The sequence below is a fragment of the Cimex lectularius genome, unplaced genomic scaffold, assembly GCF_000648675.2.
Source record: "Cimex lectularius strain Harlan isolate CLEC.00 unplaced genomic scaffold, Clec_2.1 scaffold173, whole genome shotgun sequence".
Lineage (NCBI taxonomy): Eukaryota > Metazoa > Arthropoda > Insecta > Hemiptera > Cimicidae > Cimex > Cimex lectularius.
Genome location: NW_019392800.1, coordinates 1,069,234 through 1,085,672, shown reverse-complemented (window position 1 = coordinate 1,085,672; position 16,439 = coordinate 1,069,234).

The following is a 16,439-nucleotide window of genomic DNA, read 5'->3' as shown; positions in this document are numbered from 1 at the left end:
AGTAGAAGAGGTTATTGTAAACTGTGTACTTTGGGAAGGTTTTCTTTTGTCTATCGGCAAAGGAAAGAAGCCATTGAAGACCGGGCACGTTGACCAACTTGGTCCAATGACAACGGGTATATAAATATGTTTGTCATAGTTGATACTATTACCAAATTTTGCTGAATGTTTCCTGTAAAGACGACGTTCGTTAAGGAAGTTTGAAACAGAATGCGCAGTTTGCAGGATATTTCCGGAAACGCACGACGGATAGTGACTGACAGAGGTGGGTGCAGCTTTCACCTCGACGAAGTAGCTTTGCGACGAACAAAAACTTCGACATATAGAAGTGACGATAGGAGTGCCAAGAGGTAGCGAACAGAAATAACGTCTTCATTTTACAATTATAAATGTCGACAAAATTCTCTTCAGAAAACCAACAAAACCTGTACAAGGTTGAGAGGAGTTGGCATAGGGTAACGGACACCGCTTTCAAATTCAGGTTTGGAATTCATATAAAACTACCCGAAGTAAGATTAAAAACAATTATCGAGGAGGAATATGAAGAAACATTCCCGAGCATACGTGATGAAGTCAGAGAATCTGCGAAGAAGAAGATTATGGACATCCAGACTGCTCAAGAGAGATCAACGGCCAAAAGGTGCAAATCAGCCCACGAATGCCAAAGACGATTTGGTGGCAGTACAGTGCACCGAATATGCACCGGGATCAAACACGAGGATACAACAGCTACGACGCTACAACTTTCGACGGTTTGAGACCACCACGCATGACGACGCTGCAGCGGATACCATGAAACCCAGGAATGGAATACAGCAGCACGAATATGAACGATGACGGAACATCAATGCGCAGCGGAAATGAAGTAGCGACAGTGACTGGGCGTAAAAAGGTTTTTGTTTAGTTTTCAAAATAGTTATAAGACGAAAATGCAAAAGATGCTTTTTTCTATTAAGTGAATTGTTGTTCTTCTGTCTAATTCCGACATATATCTATATGAATAATAATCACATATTTGACGAGGCCTAGCATAAAGGACTCGTCAGTAAAATTATTGAAATGCTACAAACCCTTATTATGATAACATATCAGCCCATCATGACCATTATAACCAAAAAAAAAAAATTAAGGGCGAATGCTCATGGGACCATATGTCCTCTACTTTTCTCGGTATATACCAGTAATTTAACGAAAATGGATGGCGTAAAGATTGCAACGTTTGCAGATGATAACGTCCCATAAAAAATATTTTAGAACAGATGTGATGAACCTATCCTTAATCGATCATTTTGCTCTGCCTGTAGAGATTGCAATAGATGATGATCCTAGGTACCTACTCGTTTTGTTTATACAAGTCGGTCTTAAGGGTAAGTAAGCCTGTAAAGTAGTAATAGATGAGGGAAATGTTCTAACTGGCACAGCTGCGAAAGAGACTGCCATTAACATCAGGCATAAGCAAATAGTAACCAATGAAGTTATTTTACAATATTTTGTATTTCCCGTTTGGTTTTTTACTAGTAACGCTTCTAAAGAAACAGGTGTTCACGTTTACACTTCCAGGAAGTAAACACAATGAAGAAAAATAGACTATAAAACAAAAAGCTATACGACTCCTAGTGGGCGCAGTTTGAGCCGAAACGATCAGTGACAATAGACCAGATAAGGGAAGATTAATTGCTTACAGATCATCAACCTACTAGAGCCAACAAAAAGTCCCATTTTATAGTAGGTACGGACTTTATAAACACATTTTTATCAGTGGTATAATAGTAACTCAGATTCGGTGAGTGACTTAACGTATTCCGATGGTGGACTCTTTTATCGTCATCCGGTTTATGACGGCCTTTTATATGAAAAATCTTCCGAAGGTTCCTCTGAGAATCTTCATAATATCCCGGCGAAGCTTTCGAACCCAGTCTACTTATATTTCCATAGTCCATTTTCGGTTTATGATCACGGCCGTGGGAAATGCACCGGATGGCGGTCGAAGAAGACGGGTTCAATCGATTTAATTTTGTTATGTGAACGCTATAAAAAGCAGGGGTTGAAATTGTAAAACGGAGGGGTGTCTTCTTTTATTGTTTCTCCCAGCTCCTTTTCTCCGTAATGCAGTCGGCAAAAAGAAAGGATCTCGCCTTGTTCCAAAGGGAGAGCTTAATTATTGGAAACTGTTTTAAGTTAAAATAAAAAAGCGCCACTTTGATCTAGACCACGGGCTGTATGAAATTGGCTTCAAAGTAATTCGCTTTCGTCCAAGTCGTTATTGGCCGCTTCAAAAACAGAGGGCGTTTTTAATGTTTTTACTCTGGTACAGCGACCCTGAACGACCGACAGTCAATCATGGAGTCTTACCTTTTAAATATTTCGACTAAAAACAAAACACCAATATAACGAGCTTCGAACTTTGTTTTAATGGGATTCCTGAACACTCCAGCATATAGGGAAATGGTCTAGCTGGCACAGATGCCAAAAGAGGCTGCATTAACATCTGGCATAAACAATTAGTCATGTATGACAAGAAAATTTATGGAATGAAATGAAAGAATGGAAAACTGAACACCATAAAAACAACCATAGCAAATAACCATTTCTCCGTTAAATATATATTCCTAGAGGTTATTTTTAAACAAAAAAAACCCTTCTCTTCTTTTAACGTGTGTTGAAACAGTTAAAATCTTTATTTAGGTAACAGTAAATATTATAAATATACAATGGTCTCAACATTTATACACGTGCTTTTATAATACAATTTTTTTTCCTTCGTGGTCTACACAACTTTTTTACGGTTATCTTTTTCTTTAACTTTTCATGAGCTAGTGAAAGGTGGACGGAGTGTGTACAACTATTATTGGGTGTCAAATAACAGCTCAGAAAAAACTCAACATTCGTGCTTTCCTAGTCGCAAATGTGCGATTAAAAAATTACTCAATTTGCAAGTGTACACAGAAATTACTTTGACATTGTTATAAGATTTTATAAAATGCTCAGACTCTCAGTTATTACTTGACACCAGTTTTATGCAGGGCCGCTGGATTCGAACCGGGGAACTTTACCTTACAGAGAAGGGCGTCGTGTCAAGGCCTAAATCGTTGCGGCCACCGACACCCTCAAAAACACCGACTTTAAAAAAGGATTCTAGTTATCGTTTTTCTTCTAAAATTTTATAACCTTGTGAAAGGAGGACGGGGTGTGTGCCACAGGGAACAGCTCATGGAAGAAGAAAACCTGATTAGTTACGTAGTATAAAGTTTTATGAAACGTTTCCTTGAAAACTTTATCGTTGTCTTAAATGGCGTAGCTTTAACGTAGCAAATGAAGTAACGTAAATGACTTCTGGTAGGTAAATGAACGTCATTCCTGTTAAAAACATTAGTTCTATTCGTAAAGTCCTCTAATAACTTCTTTTAATGTTTTATAAGTTAGTGAAAGGTGGACGGAGTGCGTCTGTATATCTGTCATTGTGTATCAAATAACAAGTCATAAAAACATTTGAGTTTTAATCCTTTAGGTTTAGACGACCCAAAGCTGATTGTGTACGTAGATATAAAGCATATTCGAAAGTATTAAGTTACGAATATGCCAGTGATTTATTCATTTATATATCTGAAGTGAACTAGCGTTGCAAATCATATTCTTTTTATTCACTCATTGCAATAATTAAATCAATTTTTTAAAGATTGTCCTTGTTAAGACATAAGGTTTAAGAAATATCACTTATATTTTACCAGGTTAGCAGGTGTCCCACAGAACAAACACCTGTTTTACTCACTTTATACAATCTACTACTATACTACTGCCTAATACTAACTAATAACCGTCTAGGCTTCCCGCAATTCCCAAAATTAACTGCATGTCAACAAAACCGAAACTCCAAAAATATTCCTGTTACGACTCTTGAACCTCCATGTCCGACTGGAAAGAAATACGTAGAAAGAATGTACATGATAGGACGGAAGATGTAAAAAAAAACTTTACATCAGAACAATAGTCAACATCAATTTCTTTTATGTATTCAACCACGTCATCCCTAGTGACTTGAAACAATTTCTTTTCCTTAGCTACAGGTTATACAGCCAATGATCGACGCTGTATCGGCTTGCCAAATCTTCTAAAATTATTTATTAAAAGAAACGAAACTTTAAAGTATGAATTTAATGAGTGCGTCGTTTTAAAAAGTCAACGAGACGAGCTTGCTCGGTGGAATGGCGCCCCGGTGTCTAGAGGGGGTTTAATTACTGAAACAAGACGGTGTTGTCGTAGCAAGTCTTGAGGTTATAACGCTCCAAATTACCTCAAAAGTTGGCTCGGTTTACGTCGTTTTGAGATTCGATATTGTTTTGTTAATTAAGGAAACTTTGACAATGAACGAGGTAGTCGAATACACCTGAGCTAGTTCGGATAGATCCCTTTTAGTGACAATTGACTTCGACTCTGAACTTTTTAATACGCATCAAAATCACTGGGGGTAGATAATTAGTAATGCTATCAGATTTACAATATGGGGTATTACTAAGACATTTGACCTAAACCGAAATAGACAGTCTCTTATAACTTCTCCATCTATGCAGCCCAAAATGAGAAGTACAATTCCGCACTTTCATTCCTACACGTTTGTACTTCGACGTGAATTAAATTAACAGGCACATCTCAAATTAGATGGAAAAAAGAAAATTTTGCAAAATCACGTTCGTCCTATTCATTAGAGTTCATTAAAAAAAATTAATCAAATATTATCCGACATGTTTTTGAACAAGAATTTCTACTTACAAGATGTCTAATCTACTAATGAACTTCTGGTCCTTAAGGGTGAACATTCTGACCAGAAACTTAGCAAATATTAGTTAAGCTTCTTAGAAACTTAGTTTCTTAATCACCAATAAATGTCCTTTAATCCTAAATATCAGGATCACGCGTTGTTGTTTACGCCTCCACTCTCGGGGGTTTAAACTATAAAAGCTTTCATACCGGAATTAAAATTGACAGAGGGGGGTTTAAGTTCTGAGGTTAAAAGGCCCGCCCAGGTGTTTACGGGGATAAAACGATGTTTGGGCAGAGTTCGGAAACGGAATAACAACTCATTAGCCATTCGTCAATCTTCAAAGAACTTCTCCTGAACAGACTTTGCAGCATCAGGAGGGGCTGTTTTCAAACAAAACAAAGAGGGTACTAATAATATATTTAGGACCGTTTGGCTCTGATGCCGCTGAACTGACATCGCTCCCATTCCGAGCTTCAATAAAATTGAAAAATCTAACCTTTTTTCCGACAAGCACAACTTACTTCAACATTAAAAACTTACTTATCCCACAACTTTCGACTCCCCCACGCTGTGCAGACAACACACAAAACCAAAATATATTTTTAATAAAAAGAGTATATGATATGCCATAAAGCAATAACATATTTCCGTATTTATATTACAACAAATTCACTACTTCATGTAGTAAAGCTGTTTTGCATTTTCGCTTTTCCTTGCAGTGATGTAATAGATTGCCTGCGATTGTCAGGCAGGGGATGGAAATCGATATTTTACAAAAGTTTGGCCGTGCGTTAAGAATGGGCGAGTTTACCCCGGTTCGAGTTGAACTTAGGCCATCAATCAAGAGAAAAGGTCAGAAGTGCAGTTTTGCATTGGAATATTCCCAGCTTTCTTCTCCGGCAAAAAAACAATTTGGAACGAGAAAGGCAGTGTTTACATGGTGTTATGCTCATTTAATATAGATAGCATTCGACATTCATTAGATTTTGGTCGATGATGTCAAAATTTACCTTGTACCACCCTCAACGACGAGAGACATCTTAGAAACTCTTTGGTCGTCCTTCAACTGACGATAATTTTAAAATTCAAGCTTTTGCCAGATGTAATTCACACTCAACGTCAAGTGGCGTACCAAACACTACGTCCTTCAAACAGCGATAATCAGGAAATTTTTTAGGTACAATTTGCCGTTTTCTATAAAATAGAATGGATCTGATAAATGAATGTACAAATGAAAATGTTGGTTACCATTTGAAAAAATTAGTTTTCATTATTTTAAATAATTGATAAAAATTTTAACAACTTTTCTACGGTTTATTGCCATGTTTGAAAGTAGATCTTTTGCTGAATAAAATTTAAATTTGCTTTTAAAGGTTGAGTAGTTTTTGAAAAAACCAGAAGTGACACTAGTAGTGAAAGTTTTGGACTTTCTGTCCTTGCATCGGGACAGACTAAATAATTCATTTCAAACAATAATATCTTTACGAAAAATTTTTAGCTTACTTGAGTATTTTTAAACTTAAGATTCGTTCGACAAAGAGAAGAATAATATTGTATAATAATAAATAATAATAATAATAATATTGCTTTTACGACAAATAATTCACACTCAACGACAAAGACATTTTCGAAACACTCCAGTCGTCCTTCAACCGACCATGGTTGAAGCATGCACCAGAAATAATTCATACTCAACGGCAAGAGGCATGTATCAAACAATATGGCTATCCTTCAAACATCGATAATCACGAAATTCGAACTTTTGCCAAAAATAATTCACTCTCGACGACAAGAGACAGCGCTCAAAACACGAGAACATTCTGGAGGAGAGGAATCATCAAAGTGCATGGAAGGTGGCGCAACAGGAGTAGAACAAAATAAATGTTTATCTAAAAACTACTACGAATTTTATAATCAAGTCCCTATTAAAGCTGTTGTTATTGCTTTCCACGAAGCTTATCATTTTTATCTAGCTTTGCGAGAATATTTCTCTATTGTTATTATACATCCTTTTGTGTTTATCCGGTAAACACTGAATCCTTCTCCACGCTTTCTTTTCATTAAGAACTATTGTAGATAAAAAGGCGGACACGACTGGCAAAACAGACCCCCCCTCGGGCGACGACGTCGCGTTGAGACGAGTCCGACTGTGAAGACAATCGGAGAAAATGAGCGAACTGGCAATCCGTGATCGATATTGACCTCGCTGACATTTTTTTTCCTTTTTGGGCGAAATGGAATGAAAAGAAAAGAAAACCCGTCGAGTTTTTCATTCTTAGAACTGGTGTTTTCGAACCAATCGGCATTCATTCGCTTTTAGGAGGAAAAGTCACGTTTTCACTCGGAAAAATGGCAAATTTCCTTTAATAACATTAATTTAATGCCATGGACCATGTCGATTTGGGACAATCTCAAATACACTTCATCCTTGTTAGTTTTTCTGATTTCGAATGGAAGTTTCTGAGGTCATTTGTGTTTAAAAGCTTATTGCAAGCTAGACATTAAAATAAGATTAATATACGCATAATTAATATCCGCCATACAGCGCTAGCATCCATCTGAGGTCGAATAGTCGATCCCGTCCGTTTCAGTTTGCTTCGTTAAACGTACTCTATGAGAAATCTAGAAGTTAGTGGAGAGTGTAACAAAAGCGTAGGTACGCCGTCGGCGGTTCTCCTCGCGTCGGACACAACTTGCGAATCTCAACCACATCGTGGTACAGAAGCTCTTCTCTTGTGTCTTTTTAAGTGTTTAGTTAAACAAATTATCCAGGCTCGGAGATCCTGGAGGCGGTTGATCCATAACCTTTAAACTCATGTCACTGATTTCACTGCTAATTTGAATTGAGAAGAGAAAGCATTGTTCAACTCAGAACCATCAAATACAACGAACGGAAATTCACACACCCACTTTCTATATCTATTTCTCACTAACATGGTCTCCGGTACATAGTCCTATACCCTGGGTCAGCCAGGAACGGCCTGAGGGTGGCGAATTTTGAATGTCACGGACCCCTCAATGTCCTAACAATGCTGGTTTGCTAGCCGGGCTGGCGTCGAACCCAAGGACCCGGGTCTATGCTCATGGCCTCAAGAGGCGAGACCTTTGGGTGAAGCATCTGTTTATAAAGCTGAATTGAGGACAAGGGCTTAGAACTAGCTGGCACAAGACAAAACATACCCCATTAAAACAACAAAACAAACCATAGAAGGAACATCATAATTATAACATGTTTTGGTCTATTATGCACTGAATTAGAACTGCTGGAAAAAACCTTTACTCCAATGTCCTCAGACCCATTACCAAAGCTCTACGTCTCCAGCAACCCCGCACTGGAAATAGTTCCCGAATAAATTATCAACTTTTCATAATAATCCTTGTCAATCAACAAGTCCTTATTCAAAAAACATACTCTGCAAGACGAAATCAGGCGACTGATGCGGAGATCACCTCGCGCCTTCTTGTCGAAGTCATTGCAGAAAGCTCATGGTAGAATAATGGTTATTGGCTCATTTAAGGAAGTTTGTACCTAGCAATTCTTGTAAATATCCATATAATAAATATGGCGAGAAGTTACAATACACACTTCTTTGTGACCGCATCATCTGATCTTCAACAAATTTATGTAAAAATCCATCTAATCGCATAATTTAAATAATATATAAATTACGGTTTAATTCAACAGCAATCAGAAGAAAGAAAGAAAAAATAATGCCCAAGTTCCAAAACAAAACCGTTCTGTAAACTAAGTTTATTGAAGAACAGACAAACTTTCCTAGAATTAAATGGGGTGTTGGCGGAAGAGATGCTGACAGAAGTTGAATGATTGTAAACCCTTACATGAAGCCATATGTTGTCGAGACTTCAGGAAAGAACGATCGTTGAACAATGGCCACTTTTTCTATATTTAACACTACATATCTACTTATTATTCCTCTGTGTATGTAATCAACACTGATGGATGGGCTTACAACATTCTGTATAACGTGACAATTTCAATTATTTCGTTATCCTCCACCTTTCTAAAAATGTATATTATTGTTTCCAAGCAGATATTCAGCATTAATAGGGTGTGTAATCCGTTTTATTATAACTGTTCATTTATGCAACCCCGGTCGTAAGTAATTTCGTCTTTCCCTTTTCTTATTCCGGGTACGCGAGCCGACTCCACACAGACCCGGCTGATATTAATAATGTAAATTAGAAAAGATAAGTCCTTTCCTTTTGTGAAAGGCCTGCTTTGTTCGTCTGACGTCGGAAAGAGTGCGGGGGTTTGTTGTAATAATTTAAATCTATTTAACCAAGCTTAACCGTCACCTGATTTTTTGATACTTTGCTTGTTGAAAGGTAGAATCGAGTGAGCTATACAGAAACAGCCCACTAAACTGAACAAGCATCAAGAGGATTTGCACAATTTAATTATTATTCAATTTTATCGACTCGCCTTTTCAGCCAAATAAGTCCAAGAAACTCTCATGTGGAGAGTGAGACGGTTCAAAAGATCTAATTCTGGAGAGATGGATGTTGAAATAAGGCGTCTGCTGACAATCACAAATGACGTTGTGCTGGTTAATTTTCTGTACAAAAAGTTGAAAGCACTGAAATAAGGGTTATAGGAAAGAAACAGTGAATTAAAATAAGAAAACGCTACACCTCGCTAAGGAGATGGGTTTTAAGAAGCAGAACAGATCATGGAACACTTGACAAGTACAGTAGTGCTATCCTGGTATTCAGGGGCGTTGAACAGCTAATACAGTTCACAAGTCAGGTATGGACCTGTATAATTGAACTGTACGCGTCATGGTCCTGTCTCAAACCTTCAAATGCAAAACCCTACGATTAATAGACGACAGCCCTATGGTTTACGTCAACATCCATGGTTTAACGTAACTTACAACCCTAAAAAGGCCCAGTGCCATTCGATTCTATACTGCTTTCATCCATTAATACATAACCTATCCAGCACACTTCCTTCTAACCACCACAGGAGGGGCGCAGAATGTCCATGGGCACTAGTAAAATACCAAAAACAAAATATGACTAGCTGGAAAGCTAGTTAGGTAAAATAATGTTTTGAGGGGTCAGGGTCCTAAGACGGCTTTTAAACCAAAGAGACAGGCTGATTCCCAAAGATGTTAATTGGAGATTTTCCCAAGCATTTGCTTCAATAATTCTACAATAGTGGTATCCACGAACACTCGCTCGGAAGGAAAACAGCTGACTATAATCGTTTTTTGGTCTCTTTGGATCGCGTCCAGGATAAATATCAAATTCTAGGTTTCTCTATTAAGCAGGACCTTCCAGCCAGTATAAAATTTGAAGGGTCGCTTGGCAGTGAAACACTTCTGTGTCAAAACTGGCAATTAGAATCTGAAGCTCATCATACATTCAGGTGGTTTTCGATTGACGATTTCAAATTTGGAAATAAGAATGTATTGGATCAATTTGTCAAGTACAAACTTTAAAATTGTTTACAAATAAACTATGATAATGGCACTTTACAGTAATGATACCTAGTCTTCATCCAGTCATTTTATAGGGGAGCGTTAAAAGGCTTGAAACTCATCCGTGACAGTGAGTTAAATTATTGTTTCACTCGGAGGAAGATTTATTATAAACACGTTTTCTCTCTTTAGACTTAGACTGCTGACTATATGTTTGTATAATGTGTTGGATTTGAGACTTTTGGATCCTCTTTTTCTCCAAGAATTTACAATTATAAACCTTGTCGACTTTAACACGAGAAACACGTAAATAAAGTCTATCACCCAATTTATGATAATTATCACTACCCAACATATGAATTATAAAATGCAAATATTTATCATAGGACGTAGAATGCGAATAGTCGTGTAGCAGTTGGCAGAATAACCTAAGATATCTCGTTTTTGTTTTCGTAGACATTTTGAAGATTTTACATATGAAGAAAAAAACCTCCAATGACCTCCGATTCGACCGTAGAAATGTTAAGTAACCGGGAGACATAGAAATAAAGATAAATAGACAGATAAACAGAAATAATTAGAAATACGGAGAGAGCGAACGACAGGGTGAACGAGTATGAATGAATAAAAAACGAGAAAACGGGACACAAAGAGACTAAAACATGTCGCTTTTTAAATAATATATAAAATGTAATATGTGTTCAATAGCCAGGAGCCCCAGTTTCTGCATATCCCACGACACATTAAACATGGACAACCACATTGAATTAACACAGTCACTCATCAATATCATCTAGCTGACCGATCAACAGTAGTAATTATCCACATATATATTTTCTCTCGTGATTTTCGCCTGTGTTTATCTAAAATCTAAGAAAAAATCAGTCATGGTTGACATAAATAGTAGAAATAGTCTACTATAGTGTTCTAGCAGCTAACATGCTATATATGCTTTGTTTATAATCACATTCGTGAGTTGCGCTTACTTGATCCCGAGTTGAGTTTATGAGGGAGTCTTCGGGCTCTTGTAGGTTTTGCGAAAAGGATCAGCCAACTTTCCCCATACAACATATTTCAAGAAGCAACACTTAATACATTTAAAACTTGGCACTAAACGAGATTATGCTGGCTTTTTTTAGTTAGAAAATGCTCATCGCACGTGATTTCCTTAACGACCTAGTAAAAGAATGTTGGAAAGAATTTTGTTGGAACGATAAAACTTCTATTATTTTAATACACACGGTGTGGAATTGGCTGTTTAAAGTTTAGTGTTATATAACAAATTTAACAATAAATTTGTTTTCCGCAGTTGGATGGACCACAGATTAAGCATCGTATGCTATTTGGTACTAACGGGTTGTGCTTAATAAATTACCCCGCCCCCAATCTGTCTCAACCACCACATTCCTAATCGAAAACGATACGTCTTGCTTCTTCAGCCTCATGAACTAAAAGATTTAATATTTACAATCGTCTTTACATGAACAAGTGGCGCATCCTAACAGAGCACGGCCGGATTCTATCATTATATTCGATGACATGGCTTGTGATAAACATGATCGGGTCAGATCGGAAAATGAAAAAACATTTTCTTCTCATTGAACAAAATAAATAAATATCTATTTATTTATTTATATCGCTCAATGTGAAGAAAGTGTTTTTTTCATTTTACGATCTGACCCGATCATGTTTATCACAAGCTATGTCATCGAATTAATGACAGAATCCGACTACGCTTAGTTAGGATGCGACATTTGTTCATTATTTTAAAATAAAAAAAGCCCAAATTCTTTAATTGAGGAGAAAATGTTTTTCATTGGCACATATTTCGGTTGAAAGATAGATTTAGTAGAGGTAAATATTTTGAAATTTCAATCCGTCTGGGAGAAAATGTTTATCATTTGAACATATTTCGGCTTAAAGACAGATTAAAGATAGATACTAAAGAGGTAAAAATTTTGAAATTACAAACCGTCTGGAATATATAACGAATTTAATAATAAAATTGTTTTCCAATTTTGTTGTTGTTTGGATTCAGATTTCGTCACATTGTCCAATCTCGTATGGGATTAAAAGGAAAGCCACAACCGTTTGAGCCTCAGATTCACTTTGAGCGCCACTATGATGGGCTCAGAATCTGACCATTTATTTGGCTATGTTTGCGCACATTGTGGCAAAAGTTTTCATTTTACTTTGAATGCACGCGCTCACGAAGAAGAGTGTGGGGTGGATGTTTCTGAACAATTATCGTTTGATGAATCGAACTCTGAAATTTTATACGAAGTAACAACTTCTTGCCAATAGCATTGGACTTGGGTGATTCAGTTAAAAAAGGGCATTTTCCTCATTTATTTAATGCGAGAGAAAATTATACATATGTACGTGACTTACCACATCTTAAATATTATTCCCGATAGTATGTTACCAAAAAAGAGAAAATCATTATTGGTACAATGAACAATAAGCTAATGGGGATATATTTTCAATTTTTCTAACGAATTGACTGAGTATTGTATAAACGATGTGGACATTTTGCGTCAGTCGTGTACTTTATTCCATCAATATTTCATTGAGAATTGTAATGTCGTTCCATTGCGTCGGCATGCAATCTTGCATATTTTCTGAAACCCGACACAATAGGCATTTTCCCCTGAAACGGGTATCGGCTATGCGAAAGACAAGACTAAACTCGCTATACAACGGTTACTATGGGAAGAGAATAAACGAAAAATTAAAATACAACATGCCACAACTCAGTGGGTGTTTTTATCATGCTCATCCACCTGCCACCCTTACAGAAGAGATGAACCATTAAATAAGACTTCTACTGAAACAACCAGGCATAAGGATACCCTAAAACGGCTGGACTATTTAAAAAGTATGGGGTACAATATTGTCCACATATGGGAGGGTGAATTTCGCTTGCTACGAATTGCTCAAATCGAACTGTGAATGTTCACTACTTTTAAAAAAATCCCACAATTCTCTCTCAAGAACCACTACACGAAAAGCAGTCAAATTTGGATATAAGGACACGAAAATTTATGAAATTTGGAATTATAAGACGTACGGTACAGTACTCCAAAGAGAAAAAAAGAAGACGGGGTATTTTCTAAATTTATAAATAACTTCCTCAAACTAAAACAAGAAGTTCAGGTTACCCTAGTACTGTAACGTATGAGATAAGCATGAAAAGCTAAATTCAATCGTAGAAGGTGGGGCAAGTATTATGTTAAATAATAAATCTCCCATAAAAAGTAATCAGGGACTACGTTCTTTAGCAAAGTTGATGCTTAACTAGTTTTGGGGCAAATTCGGCCAACGAAACAATTTTACAAATACAACTTTAATCGAAGACCCCTCTCAATTATATGAAATGCTTACAAATTCCAACTACATTGTGAATTATATTCAGGAAATCAAAGATAATGTCATCAGCAATCACTGCTTATACTACCACTCAAACCCCCGTAACACTGTACAACTACCTCGAAAAATTAGGTGAGAGGGTTTTGTACTATGATACTGACTCGATTATATATATAAAACGAGACCTCAGTCTACAGAATATGAACAACCTGTGGGGAATTATTAGGCGATCTTACTAACGAGCTTCTAGAGTACGGCGAAGGGAGTTTTATCACCGAATTTGCTTCAGGTGGTCCAAAAAATTACGGTTACTCCTTCAAAAGCTCAAAATTGAACAAAATAAATGTCTGCAAAATAAAGGGAATTAAATTGGGAGAATCTGCAACTAGTAAATTTAGATGTAATTACAAATATGATTTTGACGGACGAAGAGTCTCAGAATAAAACATTTTTATAAAGTAAAAACATTAAAATTACACAACAGCTTAAAGTTGTTTCAAGGCAGGCAAATAAATTGTATATTATTTCATGAAAAAAGTTAGGTATGAGGACTATAACTCCTTACAGTGTTAAAATACGTCGGCTAGACAATTAGATTTTTATTGGACTGGAAGTTAATATTATTTGAGGGTTATTTTATTTGTCTAGAAATATACTGCATCAATGTATTTAGATGTATTATATCTGTAATGTCTTTGAATTTTCGCGATCGACCTGATGTTTTCTTATTACGTTTGAAAGTTGATTTTCTTATGAATTACATTCCATCTATTTCTTTGGCAGTTTACCCTGGTACAACAAAAGGTGTAGATCTTAGTCGGCCAATATTTTGATTGACTGTTAAAAAAAATTACATTTTTATTATCGCTTTGCCTCAGTCAAAATGATTAACCATTTTTTATCTCACTGTTTTAATATTTAGTTTTGACGAAAAGGAAAAGAAGTGTAAGTGTTTACACTCAAAGGTGCCGGGGTGGGTTTCTATCAAGCTGGTTTTATTGCCACTTGCCATTACTGTTGGGGCTGGAAGTCGAGGGTTGCCTCGACTTAATTGTTAAAGCCTAGCTTTTCCAGTTTATGCGACCAGTTGTCTACAGCTTCTAGTACGCATAGTTATTGAAAAAAAATCGCTGAGAAACTCCAAACGAAAAAATCTGAATTTGGTTATAAATAGGCAATCATGATCGTCCTTTTTTTCGATGTTTTACCATTTAACTTTTGAGTCTGGTTGTAAATATTAATGGGTTTGAGTGAAATCCTCTCTTTTACTTCTGATGAGAAGAGATCGACATGGATGAAATTTTAACCCAAGAAAGGAAAAACAAAATATTCGATGAGCTTCCACGCAGATGCATCCCAAAATTTGGAGCCGGCAGCTTCCTTCCAACCTCAGAAATTGCAGAACCAACCATTATGGAAGTAACCTTAAGAATCTAGGTCAGAACCTCACGACATTAACATAACATGCTGACTGCCTGAACTCTAGTTTATACTGATCAACAATGTCTCGATCATCTTTCCCCTTGTCACAGGAGCTGCGAGGGTGTGGTTTTGCCTCAACCTGCATATACCCAGATATGCTGATTTAACATCCGATTTCGATCGATGGTTCATTTTGTAAAAGTTTTTCACACGTACGAATTATTCTATACATTTTTTGTTCATAATAGTTTTTTTGTTTGAATTAAAAACTTAGAATAAAGAAAAGAAATAAAAAAGAGCTGAATTGCTAAGAAAGCAATTAGACATTTTTATATCATACTTGTACGTTTTGAATACTGGTTCATCTTTGGATTTCAAACGAGTACTGACTAGTCCAAGATTATTTAAATTACATCTTATACATTGGTTTATTCTACCGGTCGATTTGGGGTCTTAAGCAAATAAATTAAGTAAATCCTGCTTACCGATCCAATTTAATAACCAATCGAGGTGGATTGTGAGAGGTTTACGTAAAATGGTTTAATTGTAGGTGTTTAATCGGAGGACTGGATTATCACAAACGGAGATATTGAACGGAATTGAACGATAAACAACGCACTCCAAGAGTTTTCTTAAATTAAATCCGAATTTTGGATCAATGATAATGAAAATTACTTAAACAAAGAAACAAAACAGCAAATGAATAAATGTCAATTACCGCGTCTAATGGAACATTTTTATCAGGCCCAGTGTATATTAAAAGCATGTAGTCATAAATCTGCGGGAGTAGTATTTGGATTCACTCGGTACAAATTATTATGAGAAAGTCAGATGTGACGAATCTATGTGGGGTGAAAAACGTTTCGGCTAATGCGGGGAGAACACCATTTTTAACAGAAGGGCTATTTTTCGGTTTCATGTGATATATAGCTTACACACATGTACAACACATGTAAACCCAATTCTAAATCAAAGAATACGAGTTCCACATCCCAGCATAGTCGAATGCCATAAGATAACAAGAAATTGTAGGTATAACACTCACAAGGTACAAATACAAACATATGCAAACTAAAGTTTAATAAAATGCGGATGGGTACGAGAGAACTCTTAAGAGTAAAAAGCCAGAGACCTTAGGGTAACATTATGCAGAGTCAAGAGGTACGCAATGATAAAGAAAAGACCTAGGTGTTCTATAACTACCGTAAAAACACAACATATTAAGTAAAATGCCAGCAGCAGATGCGCTTTGAGAGATCCCATATGGGCAATGAGGCATTATTCGAATCTTGTTATATGCGTCCACACACACATTTAAGATTTAAAATGTAAACACTGCGAAATTCAAGAAAAGGCCAAAAGATTAGTTTTACTAATGGCAACACGTGGTGTAAAACATTTCTGAAATGCTAATGAAATCCGGATAAAATTGACAAAATCTCTCC